Source organism: Lolium perenne, chromosome 3 (assembly GCF_019359855.2).
Source record: "Lolium perenne isolate Kyuss_39 chromosome 3, Kyuss_2.0, whole genome shotgun sequence".
In the NCBI taxonomy this organism is placed as follows: domain Eukaryota; kingdom Viridiplantae; phylum Streptophyta; class Magnoliopsida; order Poales; family Poaceae; genus Lolium; species Lolium perenne.
Window position 1 is genome coordinate 227,664,213 of NC_067246.2, and position 14,659 is coordinate 227,678,871.

The following is a 14,659-nucleotide window of genomic DNA, read 5'->3' on the forward strand; positions in this document are numbered from 1 at the left end:
ACATAATCTTTAAGGTCCTTACAAACAACACAAGTTTCATAATTCTCAACCATGAAGGATTCGATCTCAGAGGCTCCCATAAACACGACAAATTGTTCTACCTCTTCGAACCCATAATGAATATAGCAATTCCGATTATAGTTCTTAATTAAAAATTCCTCACTAAAGCCACATTGAAATTTAAGATGTTTAATATCCTGTTGAGAGCAACAGTTTATATCATGGCGTTTAAGCAAGATTTTAGCAATTGTATTCACTTTTTCTATCATAGCACTCATTACTTCACCAGCTCTTGATTTTCTATAATTATTATAACATTCTATAAGCTCCAAGTAGGTTGTTGGTTCTCCCATAACAGCAGTTTTTAATTTTTAGGTTTTTCAAATTTTTATGGATTTTTGGGTATATGAGACAAATAAAACAAGACAAAAATAAACTAAGCAAAAGTAAACTACGCGAACTAATACTAGACAGAAATAAACTAAGCACAAATAAACTAGACAAAAGTAAACTAAGCAAAACAAAATAAAATAAAACAGAGAGAGAGGTAAAGTGTACTCCCCAGGTGAACTTATGAGTAGAGCTATGCCTCCCCGGCAACGGCGCCAGAAAACAGTCTTGATGACCCACAAGTATAGGGGATCGCGATAGTCTTCGAGGGTAGTATAACCCAAATTTATTGATTCGACACAAGGGGAGGTAAAGAATACTTATAAGCCTTAACAACTGAGTTGTCAATTCAGCTGCACCTGGAAAAGCACTAGTAACAGGGGTGATGTGAAAGTAGCAGTAATATGAGAGCAGCAGTAATAGTAACACAGCAGCAGTAATAGTAACACAGAGGTAATATGATGACATGTAGAACAAGTATTTGATGATGAAATATGGACCGGGGTTCCCAGCGATCTACACTAGTGGTAACTCTCCAATAAGTGACAAGTGTTGGGTGAACAAATTACAGTTGGGCAATTGATAGGAATCAAAGGCATTAAGAAAGAACATCAGGCTTATTAATCATGTAGGCATGTTTTCCGTATATAGTCGTACGTGCTCGCAATGAGAAACTTGCACAACATCTTTTGTCCTACCAGCCGGTGGCAGCCGTGCCTCAAGGGAAACTACTGGATATTAAGGTACTCCTTTTAATAGAGCACCGGAGCAAAGCATTAACACACCGTGAAAACATGTGATCCTCACATCACTACCATCCCCTCCGGTTGTCCCGATTCTTGTCACTTCGGGGCCTTTGGTTCCGGACAGTGACATGTGCATACAACTTGTAGATACAATCTAAGCAACAATATAGAGCTCAAATCTAAGATCATGCCACTCGGGCCCTAGTGACAAGCATTAAGAATAACAAGATTGCAGCAACAATAACTTCACAAACTTTATAGATAGACTAATCATAATGTATCATCCATCGGATCCCAACAAACACAACACCGATTACATCAGATGAATCTCAATCATGTAAGGCAGCTCATGAGACCATTGTATTGAAGTACATGGGGGAGAGTATACCGACATAGCTACTGCTAGAACCCGTAGTCCATGGGGGAACTACTCACGGAGCATGATGGAGGCGATGGCGTTGATGGAGATGGCTTCCGGGGGCACTTCCCCATTCCGGCAGGGTGCCGGAACAGAGTTCTGTCCCCCGAATTGGAGTTTCGCGATGGCGGCGGCGCCCCTGGAGTCTTTCTGGAGTTTCGTCAATTGGTACGGTGTTTTTAGGTCGAAAGGGATTTTATAGGCGAAGAGGCGGCGCAGGGGGCACACAGGGGCTCCACACCATAGGGTGGCGCGGGCCCGAGCCAGGCCGCGCCGCCCTATGGTCTGGTGGCCCTCGGCCCCTCTCCGACTCTTCTTCGGTGTTCGAGCTTTCCGGGAAAAATAGGAGGTTTGGCGTTGATTTCGTCCAATTCCGAGAATATTGCCCGAACAGCCTTTACGGAACCAAAAACAGCAGAAAACGAGGCGGCACTGTGGCATCTTGTTAATAGGTTAGTTCCGGAAAACGCATGAAATCATCATAAAGTGCAAGCAAAACATGTAAGTATTGTCATAAAACAAGCATGGAACAACAGAAATTATGGATACGTCGGGGACGTATCATGGACTCCACCTAAGGTGGCCGGCCACGCCCTCCCAAGGAAAGGTGGGAATCCCACCTCAAGTGGGAATCCCACCTTGGGTAGGTTTCATGTCATATGGAAGGTTTTGGTTTGGGGTCTTATTCGAAGACTTGTAGACCAACTCTTGGGTGTTCCACCTATATAATGAGGAGCAAGGGGAGGGGGCCGGCCACACCAAAGCCATTGTGGCCGCACCCCTCATAGTGGCCGGCCACCTCCCCCTCTCCCAAACCCTAGCCGCCCCCTCTCCTCCACCTCTCCCGCAACGCTTAGCGAAGCTCCGTCGGAGTTCTCCATCGCCACCGCCACCACGCCGTCGTGCTGCCGGATTCAAGGAGGAGCTACTACTTTCGCTGCCCGCTGGAACGGGGAGAAGGACGTCGTCTTCATCAACACCGAACGTGTGACCGAGTACGGAGGTGCTGCCCGATCGTGGCGCCGTGATCAAGATCTTCTACGCGCTTTTGCAAGCGGCAAGTGATCGTCTACCGCAGCAACAAGAGCCTCATCTTGTAGGCTTTGGAAATCTTCAAGGGTGAGTCTCGATGATCTCCTCGTTGCTCCCGTCTTCTAGATTGCATCTTGGCTTGGATTGCGTTCTCGCGGTAGGAATTTTTTTTGTTTTCTATGCAACGGATCCCTACAGTGGTATCAGAGCCGTGTCTATGCATAGATGGTTGCACGAGTAGAACACAATGGTTTTGTGGGCGTTGATGCTTATGTTGTCTTTAGTTTGAGTACTTTGCATCTTTGTGGCATAGTGGGATGAAGCGGCTCGGGCTAACTTTACATGACCGCGTTCATGATATTTGCTCCACGCTCGACATGCAACTTGTATTGCATAAGTGGCTTTGCGGGTGTCTGTCTCTCCTACTATAATGAAGATTCAATTTACTCTTCTATTGACAACACTAGTATCACCGTTGTGGTTCATGTTCGTAGGTAGATTGGATCTCACTCGAAAACCCTAAACCACGTAAAATATGCAAACCAAATTAGAGAACGTCTAACTTGTTTTTGCAGGGTTTGGTGATGTGATATGGCCATAATGTGATGATGACTATGTATGAGATGATCATTATTGTATTGTGGCAACCGGCTGGAGCCTTATGGTTGTCTTTAAATTTCATGTTGAGTAGTATTTCAAAGTAGTTGTAATAGTTGCTACATGGAGGACAATCATGAAGACGGCGCCATTGACCTTGGTGCTTCGCCGACGATGATGGAGATCATGCCCGTTGATGATGAAGATCATGTCCGTGCTTTGGAGATGAAGATCAAAGGCGCAAAGACAAAAGGGTCATATCATATCACATATGAACTGCATGTGATGTTAATCCTTTATGCATCTTATTTTGCTTAGATCGCGACGGTAGCATTATAAGATGATCCCTCTCACTAAAATATCAAGTTAATAAAGTGTTAATCCTTAGTAGCACCGTTGCCAAGACTTGTCGTTTCGAAGCATCTCGTGATGATCGGGTGTGATAGACTCAACAAGTGCATACAACGGGTGCAAGCCAGTTTTGCACATGCGGATACTAAGGTGGCCTTGACGAGCCTAGCATGTACAGACATGGTCTCGGAACACGTGATACCGAAAGGTAGAGCATGAATCATATGATTGATATGATGAACACTTTGAGTGTTCGCCATTGAAATTACATCTTGTCTCGTGATGATCGGACTTGGTGTGGTGGATTTGGTTCGTGTGATCACTGAGACAATGCGAGGGATATTGTTTTGAGTGGGAGTTCACCTAGTTTTTAATTATGTTGAATTAAAATTTGAACTCAATTTGTCATAAACATTAGTCTAAACTATTGCAAATATATGTTGTAGATATGGCGTCCCCAATCAATTTTAACCAGTTCCTAGAGAAAGAAAAGCTTAAGAGCAACGGTAGCAACTTCACCGACTGGTTCCGTCATGTGAGGATCTTCCTCAATGGCGGAAATCTGTAATATGTGCTTGATGCACCGCTAGGTGACCCTCCTGCAGAAACTGAAACCGATGAAGTAAAGAATGTTTACGCGACTCGGAAAACTCGGTACTCTCAAGTTCAGTGTGCCATCCTGTGCAGTCTGGAAGCCGATCTTCAAAAACGTTTTGAGCACCACGATCCACATGAGTTAGTCAATGAGTTGAAAACTATCTTTGAAACTCATGCGGCCGTGGAATGCTATGAAGCATCGTAACACTTCTTCAGTTGCATGATGGAAGAAGGCAGCTCCGTTAGTGAGCACATGCTCGCCATGACCGGGCATGCGAAGAAACTCAGTGCTTTGGGAATAGTGATTCCTAACCGACTGGGGATTAATCGTGTCCTTCAATCACTGCCACCTAGTTACAAGAATTTTGTGATGAACTACAATATGCAGAACATGAACAAAGAGTTACCTGAACTCTTCTCCATGCTGAAATCTGTTGAGATTGAGATCAAGAAAGAGCACCAAGTGTTGATGGTCAACAAGACCACCAGTTTCAAGAAACAGGGCAAGTCTAAGGGAAAATTCAAGAAGGGTGGCAAGAAAGCTGCCACGCCTCCTGTGAAACCTAAGACTGGCCCTAAGCCTGATGTTGAGTGTTATTACTGCAAGGAGAAGGGACACTGGAAGCGTAATTGCTCCAAGTATTTGGCGGATCTGAAGAGCGGCCTTGTCAAGAAGAAGAAAGAAGGTATATCTGATATACATGTTATAGATGTTTATCTTACTGGTTCTCGCACTAGTACCTGGGTATTTGATACTGGTTCGGTTGCTCATATTTGTAACTCGAAACAGGAACTAAAGAATAAACGAAGACTACTAAAGGATGAAGTGACGATGCGCGTTGGAAATGGATCCAAAGTCGATGTGATCGCTGTCGGCACACTTCCTCTACATCTACCTTCGGGATTAGTTTTAAGCCTCAATAATTGTTATTTTGTACCCGCGTTGAGCATGAACATTATATCTGGATCTTGTTTAATGCAAGACGGTTATTCATTCAAGTCTGAGAATAATGGTTGTTCTATTTTTATGAATAATATCTTTTATGGTCGAGCACCTGAAAAGAATGGCTTATTTCTATTAGATCTCGATAGTAGTGATACACATATACATAACATTGATGCTAAGCGAATTAAATTGAATGATAATTCTACTTATATGTGGCACTGTCGTCTTGGTCATATTGGAGTGAAACGCATGAAGAAACTCCATACCGATGGATTACTTGAATCACTTGACTTTGAGTCACTTGATAGATGCGAAGCATGTCTAATGGGAAAAATGACTAAGACTCCATTCTCTGGTATTATGGAGCGAGCTACTGACTTATTGGAAATCATACATACCGATGTGTGCGGACCAATGAGTGTAGCATCGCGCGGTGGTTATCGTTATGTTCTAACCTTCACAGATGATCTGAGTAGATATGGGTATATCTATTTCATGAAACATAAATCCGAAACTTTTGAGAAGTTTAAGGAATTCCAAAGTGAAGTAGAAAATCAACGTAACAAGAAGATTAAATTTCTACGATCTGATCGCGGAGGTGAATATCTGAGTTATGAGTTTGGCATGCATTTAAAGAAATACGGAATACTTTCACAATTGACACCGCCGGGAACACCTCAACGAAACGGTGTGTCCGAACGTCGTAATCGAACTCTCTTAGATATGGTTCGTTCTATGATGTCTCTTACTGATTTGTCGTTATCATTTTGGAGTTATGCATTAGAGACAGCAGCATTCACTTTAAATAGAGCACCATCAAAATCCGTTGAAACGACACCGTATGAATTATGGTTTAATAAGAAATCTAAGCTGTCGTTCCTAAAAGTTTGGGGTTGCGAAGCCTATGTAAAAAAGTTACAACCGGACAAGCTAGAACCCAAAGCGGAGAAATGCGTCTTCATAGGATACCCTAAGGAAACTATAGGGTATACTTTCTATCACAGATCCGAAGGCAAGATCTTTGTTGCTAAGAACGGAAACTTTCTTGAGAAAGAATTTCTCACTAAAGAAGTGACTGGAAGAAAAGTAGAACTCGATGAGATTGATGAATCTTCACTAATTGATCAGAGTAGCGCAGTACCGGAAGATGTTCCTGTGCCGCCTACACCGTCAACAGAGAAAGCTAATGATGATGATCATGAAACTTCAAACGAGATAACTACTGAACCTCACAGATCGACAAGGGAACGTGCCACTCCTGATTGGTATGATCCTTGTCTAAATGTCATGATTGTGGACAACAATGATGAAGACCCTGCGACGTATGAAGAAGCAATGATGAGCCCAGATTCCAACAAATGGCAAGAAGCCATGAAATCCGAAATGGGATCCATGTATGATAACAAAGTATGGACTTTGGTAGACTTACCTGATAGCCGCAAGGCTGTCGAGAATAAATGGATCTTCAAGAGAAAAACAGATGCTGATGGTAATATTACTGTCTATAAAGCTCGACTTGTCGCAAAGGGTTTCCGACAAATTCAAGGTGTTGACTACGATGAGACTTTCTCACCTGTAGCGAAGCTAAAATCTGTGAGGATTTTGTTAGCAATAGCTGCATTTTTCGATTATGAGATTTGGCAGATGGATGTCAAAACGGCGTTCCTTAATGGAGACATTGAGGAAGAGTTGTATATGGTACAACCCAAAGGTTTTGTCGATCCTAAAAATGCTGACAAAGTATGCAAACTTCAGCGTTCAATTTATGGACTGAAGCAAGCATCAAGAAGTTGGAACCAACGCTTTGATAAGGTGATCAAAGACTTCGGGTTTATACAGTGTCATGGAGAGGCCTGTATTTACAAGAAAGTGAGTGGGAGCTCTGTAGCATTCCTGATATTATATGTAGATGACATATTATTAATTGGGAATGATATAGAACTATTAAGCAGTGTAAAGGGTTATTTGAATAATAGTTTTTCAATGAAAGACCTTGGTGAAGCATCGTATATATTAGGCATCAAGATTTATAGAGATAGATCAAGACGTCTAATAGGGCTATCACAGAGTACATACATGGACAAGATTCTAAAGAAGTTTAGAATGGACGAAAGTAAGAAAGGATTCTTACCTATGTTACCAGGCAAGGTCTTGAGTAAGACTCAAGGTCCGGCTACGGCAGAAGAAAGAGAAAGGATGAGTCAGATCCCCTATGCCTCGGCAGAGGCTCTATCATGTATGCCATGATATTTACTAGACCGGATATAGCACATGCCGTTAGTTTGACTAGCAGATATCAAAGTGATCCAGGAATGGAACAACCGGACATCGGTCAAGAATATCTGAAGTACTTGAAAAGAACTAAGGATATGTTTCGTTGTTATGGAGGTGACCAAGAGCTCGTTGTAACAAGTTACACCGATGCAAGTTGGAACACCGATCCCGATGACTCTAAGTCACACCGGGGTACGTGTTTATATTGAATGGTGCCGCGATAAGCTGGGCAAGCTCGAAGCAGTGCACGGTGGCGAAGTCATCAACAGAATTGGAGTACATAGCGGCTTCAGAGGCTTCATCAGAAGCGGTATGGATGAAGAGGTTCATTGTAGAGCTCGGTGTGGTTCCTAGTGCATTGGACCCACTAGTCATCTACTGTGACAACATGGGTGCCATCGCCAATGCACAAGAACCAAGGTCACACAAGAGGCTGAAGCATATCAAGCTGCGTTATCATTCGATTCGCGAGTACATCGAAGATGGAGAAGTAAAGATTTGCAAAGTATACACTGATCTGAATGTAGCAGATCCGTTGACTAAAGCTCTCCCTAGGGCAAAGCATGACCAACACCAGAATGCCATGGGTGTTAGGTACCTTACAATGTAATCTAGATTATTGACTCTAGTGCAAGTGGGAGACTGTTGGAGATATGCCCTAGAGGCAATAATAAAAGTGGTTATTATATATCTTTATGTTTATGATAAATGTTTATATACCATGCTATAATTGTATTAACCGAAACATTGATACATGTGTGTTATGTAAACAACAATGAGTCCCTAGTAAGCCTCTTAACTAGCTTGTTGATTAATAGATGATTAGTTTCATAATCATGAACATTGGATGTTATTAATAACAAGGTTATATCATTATATGAATGATGTAATGGACACACCCAATTAAGCGTAGCATAAGATCATGTCATTAAGTTATTTGCTATAAGCTTTCGATACATAGTTACCTAGTCCTTATGACCATGAGATCATGTAAATCACTTATACCGGAAAGGTACTTTGATTACATCAAATGCCACTGCGTAAATGGGTGGTTATAAAGGTGGGATTAAGTATCCAGAAAGTATGAGTTGAGGCATATGGATCAACTGTGGGATTTGTCCATCCCGATGATGGATAGATATACTCTGGGCCCTCTCGGTGGAATATCGTCTAATATCTTGCAAGCATATGAATAAGTTCATAAGAGACCACATACCACGGTACGAGTAAAGAGTACTTGTCAGGAGACGAGGTTGAACAAGGTATAGAATGATACCGATGATCAAACCTCAGACAAGTAAAATATCGCGTGACAAAGGGAATTGGTATCGTATGTGAATGGTTCATTCGATCACTAAGTCATCGTTGAATATGTGGGAGCCATTATGGATCTCCAGATCCCGCTATTGGTTATTGGTCGGAGAGAGATCTCAACCATGTCTACATAGTTCACGAACCGTAGGGTGACACACTTAAGGTTTGATGTTGTAATAGTAGAACTTGAATATGGAATGGAGTTCGAAGTATTGTTCGAAGTCCCGGATGGGATCCCGGACATCACGAGGAGTTCCGGAATGGTCCGGAGAATAAGATTCATATATAGGAAGTCATTTTATAAGTTTGAAAATGATCCGGTGCATTTATGGAAGGTTCTAGAAGGTTCTAGAAAAGTCCGGAAGAAATCACTTTGGAAGGCGGAGTCCCGGAGGGACTCCACCACCATGGCCGGCCAACCCTAGGGGGTGGAGTCCCAGGTGGACTCCACCTAAGGTGGCCGGCCACCCCCTCCCAAGGAAAGGTGGGAATCCCACCTCAAGTGGGAATCCCACCTTGGGTAGGTTTCATGTCATATGGAAGGTTTTGGTTTCGGGTCTTATTCGAAGACTTGTAGACCAACTCTTGGGTGTTCCACCTATATAATGAGGAGCAAGGGGAGGGGGCCGGCCACACCAAAGCCATTGTGGCCGCACCCCTCATAGTGGCCGGCCACCTCCCCCTCTCCCAAACCCTAGCCGCCCCCTCTCCTCCACCTCTCCCGCAACGCTTAGCGAAGCTCCGCCAGAGTTCTCCATCGCCACCGCCACCACGCCGTCGTGCTGCCGAATTCAAGGAGGAGCTACTACTTCCGCTGCCCGCTGGAACGGGGAGAAGGACGTTGTCTTCATCAACACCGAACGTGTGACCGAGTACGGAGGTGCTGCCCGATCGTGGCGCCATGATCAAGATCTTCTACGCGCTTTTGCAAGCGGCAAGTGATCGTCTACCGCAGCAACAAGAGCCTCATCTTGTAGGCTTTGGAAATCATCAAGGGTGAGTCTCGATGATCTCCTCGTTGCTCCCGTCTTCTAGATTGCATCTTGGCTTGGATTGCGTTCTCGCGGTAGGAAATTTTTTGTTTTCTATGCAACGAATCCCTACACAACACATCTACAATCTTAGAAGTTATTGTCACACTTCCAGGAAACTAGAGGCATGAACCTACTATCAAGCATAAATACCCCCTCTTGGTGTCACAAGCATCTACTTGGCCAGAGTATCTACTAGCAACGGAGAGCATGCAAGATCACAAATAATATATGACATGAATATATAATCGACCACAACATAGTATACAATATTCATCGGATCCCAGGAAACACAACATGTAGGATTACATAAGGATGATCTTGATCATGTAGGGCAGCTCACAAGATCTATACATGAAGCACAAATTGGAAAAGACAACCATCTAGCAACTGCTATGGACCCATAGTCCAGGGATGAACTACTCACACATCAATTCGGAGGCGGGCATGGCGATGTAGATGCCTCCGACTATGATTTTCCCCTTCGGCAGGGTGCCGGGAAGACTTTCAGAACCCCCCGAGATGGGTTCTGCGATGGCAGCCGCGACTGAATTTTTCATGGATGGAGGCTCGGGTATCCAGTGTTTTCCCGAGATCGTGAATAAATAGGCAGAGGAGGCAAGGTCGGTGTCCGTCTGGGGGGACCACACCACCCCTAGGCGCGGAACACACCCAGGCCACGCCGTGGGGTGGTATGGCCGCCCTATGGTGCCACTTCGTCCCCCCTTCGGACTCTGTCTTCGTTACGCTAAAATATTGACTTTGGCTTTTGTTTCGTCCACTTCCGAGAATATTTCATGTACAACTTTTCTGAAATATAAAAACAGTAGAAAACAGTTAACTGACATTGTGGCATCTTGTTAATAGGTTAGTGCCGGAAATCATATGAAGTGCATCGAAGTGCAAGCAAAATATATATGAATTGGTGTAAAACAAGCATGGAGCATCAAAAATTATAGATACATTTGAGACGTATCAATGCTATGCAAAATTAAAGTGGTGTGGTAATGGTAATGACATAATTTTATTAAAGAATTAAATGCAAGAAAGATAAATGGTTTAGTATTTTCAGATTAGTTAAGTGATGAAATTGAAAAACTATGTAAATGCAAGTAAAAAGGTGTTTCTTATGATTAAAAATGGAATTGGATTCATGGGTTCACTTGTCTACCCTCTTATAAACATGATCGAATCAAATAGGCTCCAAGAAATGCATAATATTGATGTAACTTCAATATGTTTTTTATAAGTATTTATATGGGCATCGCGTCCTATTGTTGATATGATACTACATTTCTCACTAATACTCCTCTAGTAAAACTTCAGAAACTATATTTATGATCAACATAGTATTACATGTTCTTCTATGACATTATATTGAATATCATTACCTCAAATATACAAGATCACCATTGTTGGTCACTTCCTGATTGTAACACATGTATTTATTAATCCATAGTATGACCCAAACTTTCTAGTCACTACCAGTTCCATACTACGATGGTACTCCGAATAATGCGCATGTTCCCCTTATCATGCCCTATCGTACTAGTTGGATCAAAACTTGTAATAAAGAATGGGGTACATATTATACTCTCTCCATACCGGTTTACAGGGTATGATGCATTTCGAGAAAAACTTTGACTACTACTTTGATCAACAAAATATAAGATATATATCACAAAAATTATACTCTTGAAAACTTTTTTCGAATACGAATATAATGGTAGTGGCATATATCTCATTTTTGTTGACCAAATTTGTAGTCAAATTTGTTTCTCGAAATGCCTAATACCCCTGTAAGCCGGTATAGAGGTAGTACATCTACTCATACATCAAACATAAACTGAAAGTCGAAATATCAAGTACCAACCTCAGAAAAAAAAACCAAAGATCCATCACAAATGGGTTACATATAGATGGTCGCAATCATGAGGGCAGCTCATGTGACTCTAGAATCATTAAAGAACAAGAGAGAGAGAGAGAGAGAGAGAGAGAGAGAGAGAGAGAGAGAGAGAGAGATCAAGCTACTGCGACAAACCCGTAGCCCGGGGTGGAATACTCCCTCTTCATCATGGAGACGAAGAATATGTTGTTGCAGAGGTTGGAGATGAAAGCCGGCGGCATTCCCCCCTCTAATCTTTGCTGGTATAGCCTCCGTTTTGGTGTTTCTATTTCGTGGTTCGTCATGGTTTGAAATTGCAACCGGGGTCCATTTTGTAGAAGGTTGTCGGTCAAGACGAAGAGATCGACATGAAGATGAATGACAACGGGGCCATGAGGGCGGAAGAGCCGGTGGTGGCGCGGCAGGGGTATCAGGTCGCTCCACCCACACAAGTGCTCCATGAATTCATATAGTAAAAAATCTCAGGCCAATTTAAGTTCGCGAAGGTCCCCGAAAGTTAAAATTACGGAAAAAGGGTTTTCTGTCATACATGGTTATAAAAAATAAAATAGATTTTATAAAATCCTCAAAATCATGATTATAACACCTTATATGAATGAGTAATGATGGAATATAGCACAATAAACTACAAAGAACATATATGAATTTTATATGCTTCAACATCCCAAGCTTAACCTATACTCGTCCTCGAGCATAAATGTGATAGGTAAATGTGTTTTGTAGTTTGTTGTCAATAGATACACAATTCATGATTGTTTCTACTCGAAGTATAATGGTTAATTTCTAAGTAAATCACGACAAACAATAATCATATGATGTCAAAGTAAATGTAAATCTCAACTATGCATAAGAGTAAAAGTTTCTTGCATAATAATGAATGAACAAGTACTATGGACAATGAAGCAAACTTGTATGCAAGATATAAATGGTTTATAAGCAAGCTTATGTATTGAGAATTGATGCTATCATTTGGTCATAGAACATATATTGTAATAAAATTTGTTTCTTAGACTGGAGAAAGAAGTAGAAAGTAAGTAGGGATTCAACATGGGGAAGACATCTATATTCCAAATATTTATACTTAGGGCATGCTTAACATCATGATTCATCATAGTGTTGGGTTCCATTACCTCTATCATAAGCATATTTTAATTATTGAAACAAAGTTAAAGTATTCAATCATATGCACAGTATTTTGTAGACAAATTAATTGATATGTTTCATACCCCTCTAAGATGACTAGTGGCTCCACATGCATCCTTGTTGTGCCTTCATTGCACTTGGTATTGTACAAGATATCATTGATAAAAATCTAATGCACATGCCCCTTTGTACGAGGATCCACCCAATGTGTTTCCAGCACGGGCAACAATCCATACCCCAATGACATGGTAATTAACCTTTTAAGCATATTTGCAAGATTTGAGGTTTTTAAAAACCTTTTGCTGAAAACTTTCACCATACAAGCATAGCTTTGGTTGGCACCAAGTTATGTCAAAGATGACATATACACTTTCCCAACTACAACTTATTCACTTTTCATCTGCGCCGTCCTAAAGTTAATAAAATCCACCTTACAAATCATATGATAATAAAAAAATGACTTGAAAACGTCCCCCATGACAACATGTCTTATGTTAATTAATAGTATTTCTTACTATATTAAGTTTTATTATTTTTAGTGTGCCTTCAAGTTCGTGGTTGACAAGGGGTAACATTATCAATGCCCATAATGATGGACTTGGGTTTAGAGGAAGGAGAACGGTGGTGAATTCAAAGACCGGTCAGCCAAACTAGGCAGCCGACGAAAATAGGATCAAGAGAGAAAATCGCCGAGATTGTATTACCAGAAAACTAGGGTTACAGGTGTATCGCGGGTTGTGAATCTAGTCCCTCCTCGGTGACTCCTCGTAGCCCTTATATAGTGGGCTAGGTGAAAGGATCGTATGCCGCACCTAGAGGGGGGGATAGGGGCTACCCAATTTTTAGTTCTTTTTCAATTAAGGCTTGACACAAAGGTAAATTCTCTAGATATACAACTATGTGAATTTCCCTAGATGACAAGGTATACAACTAAGCAAGATATAGCTAGGTAATATATAATAATGCAATCAAGGATAGATATAACCGAGAGTGGAGCACGCGGAGACACAAGGGATGATTCCCGTAGTTCCTTTCTTTTAAGGGGAAGTACGTCTATGTTGGAGGGGTGTGGTCGCCACAAAGGCCTTACCCTATTCTCCGGTGAGCAACGCTACAAAGGCCTAGCTCACTTGTCCACTAAGGGATTTCCTCGAGGCGGAAACCGGGCCTTTACAATGTTCTTGGGGCACACATCCACAACTAAATTGGAGGCTCCCAATAGTTGTAGCAACGCAACAACAACAAGAATAAATCAAGTCACAATAACTAGGTTTCCAAAAAAGGAACACTAGAAAAGGGGCCCTCAAGCAAATGAGGGGGAAATGTAAATCGTTTTGGTGAAGATGTAGATCGGGGTCTTCTCCTTTGATTCTCCAAAGATCAAGAGCTTTGGATGGTTGGAGGAGGAGATCAAGTGATTCTTGTGTTTCTTGTGGCTCAATAATAGTGCATGAACTTAGAGAGAGTGACCAGCTTGAGCTTGGGGAAGAAGGGGGTGTTTATACCCCGATATCCCCCCACCCCCGAATTTCCGGTGCCAAGGAAAATATCTGGCCAAATATCCGGGGGGGTATACTGGGAGCCCAGCTGTTTAGTCCTTACTTGTTTTCCAGGGGCCGTATATTTGCAAATATCCGGCCCCGATTTATCCGGCCTGGGGAAACTTTTCTCCTCTCTTTTTCTTGCTTTTCAACATGAATTCGATCAAGGATAAACTCTACACCATTTCAACGCACATCAATGTATCACACATGTTGTCATCAAATACACAAAACCATAAAGTTAGAGAGATGTTCTTTCACTAGGTCTTATAGTCCACCTCGAGGTTGATTACATTGTATATGTCGGTTTACCCGATATGGGCCTAGCTTTTCTATTTTAAATAGTAACCAGGTTTCGGTTTCGTGTAGTTTT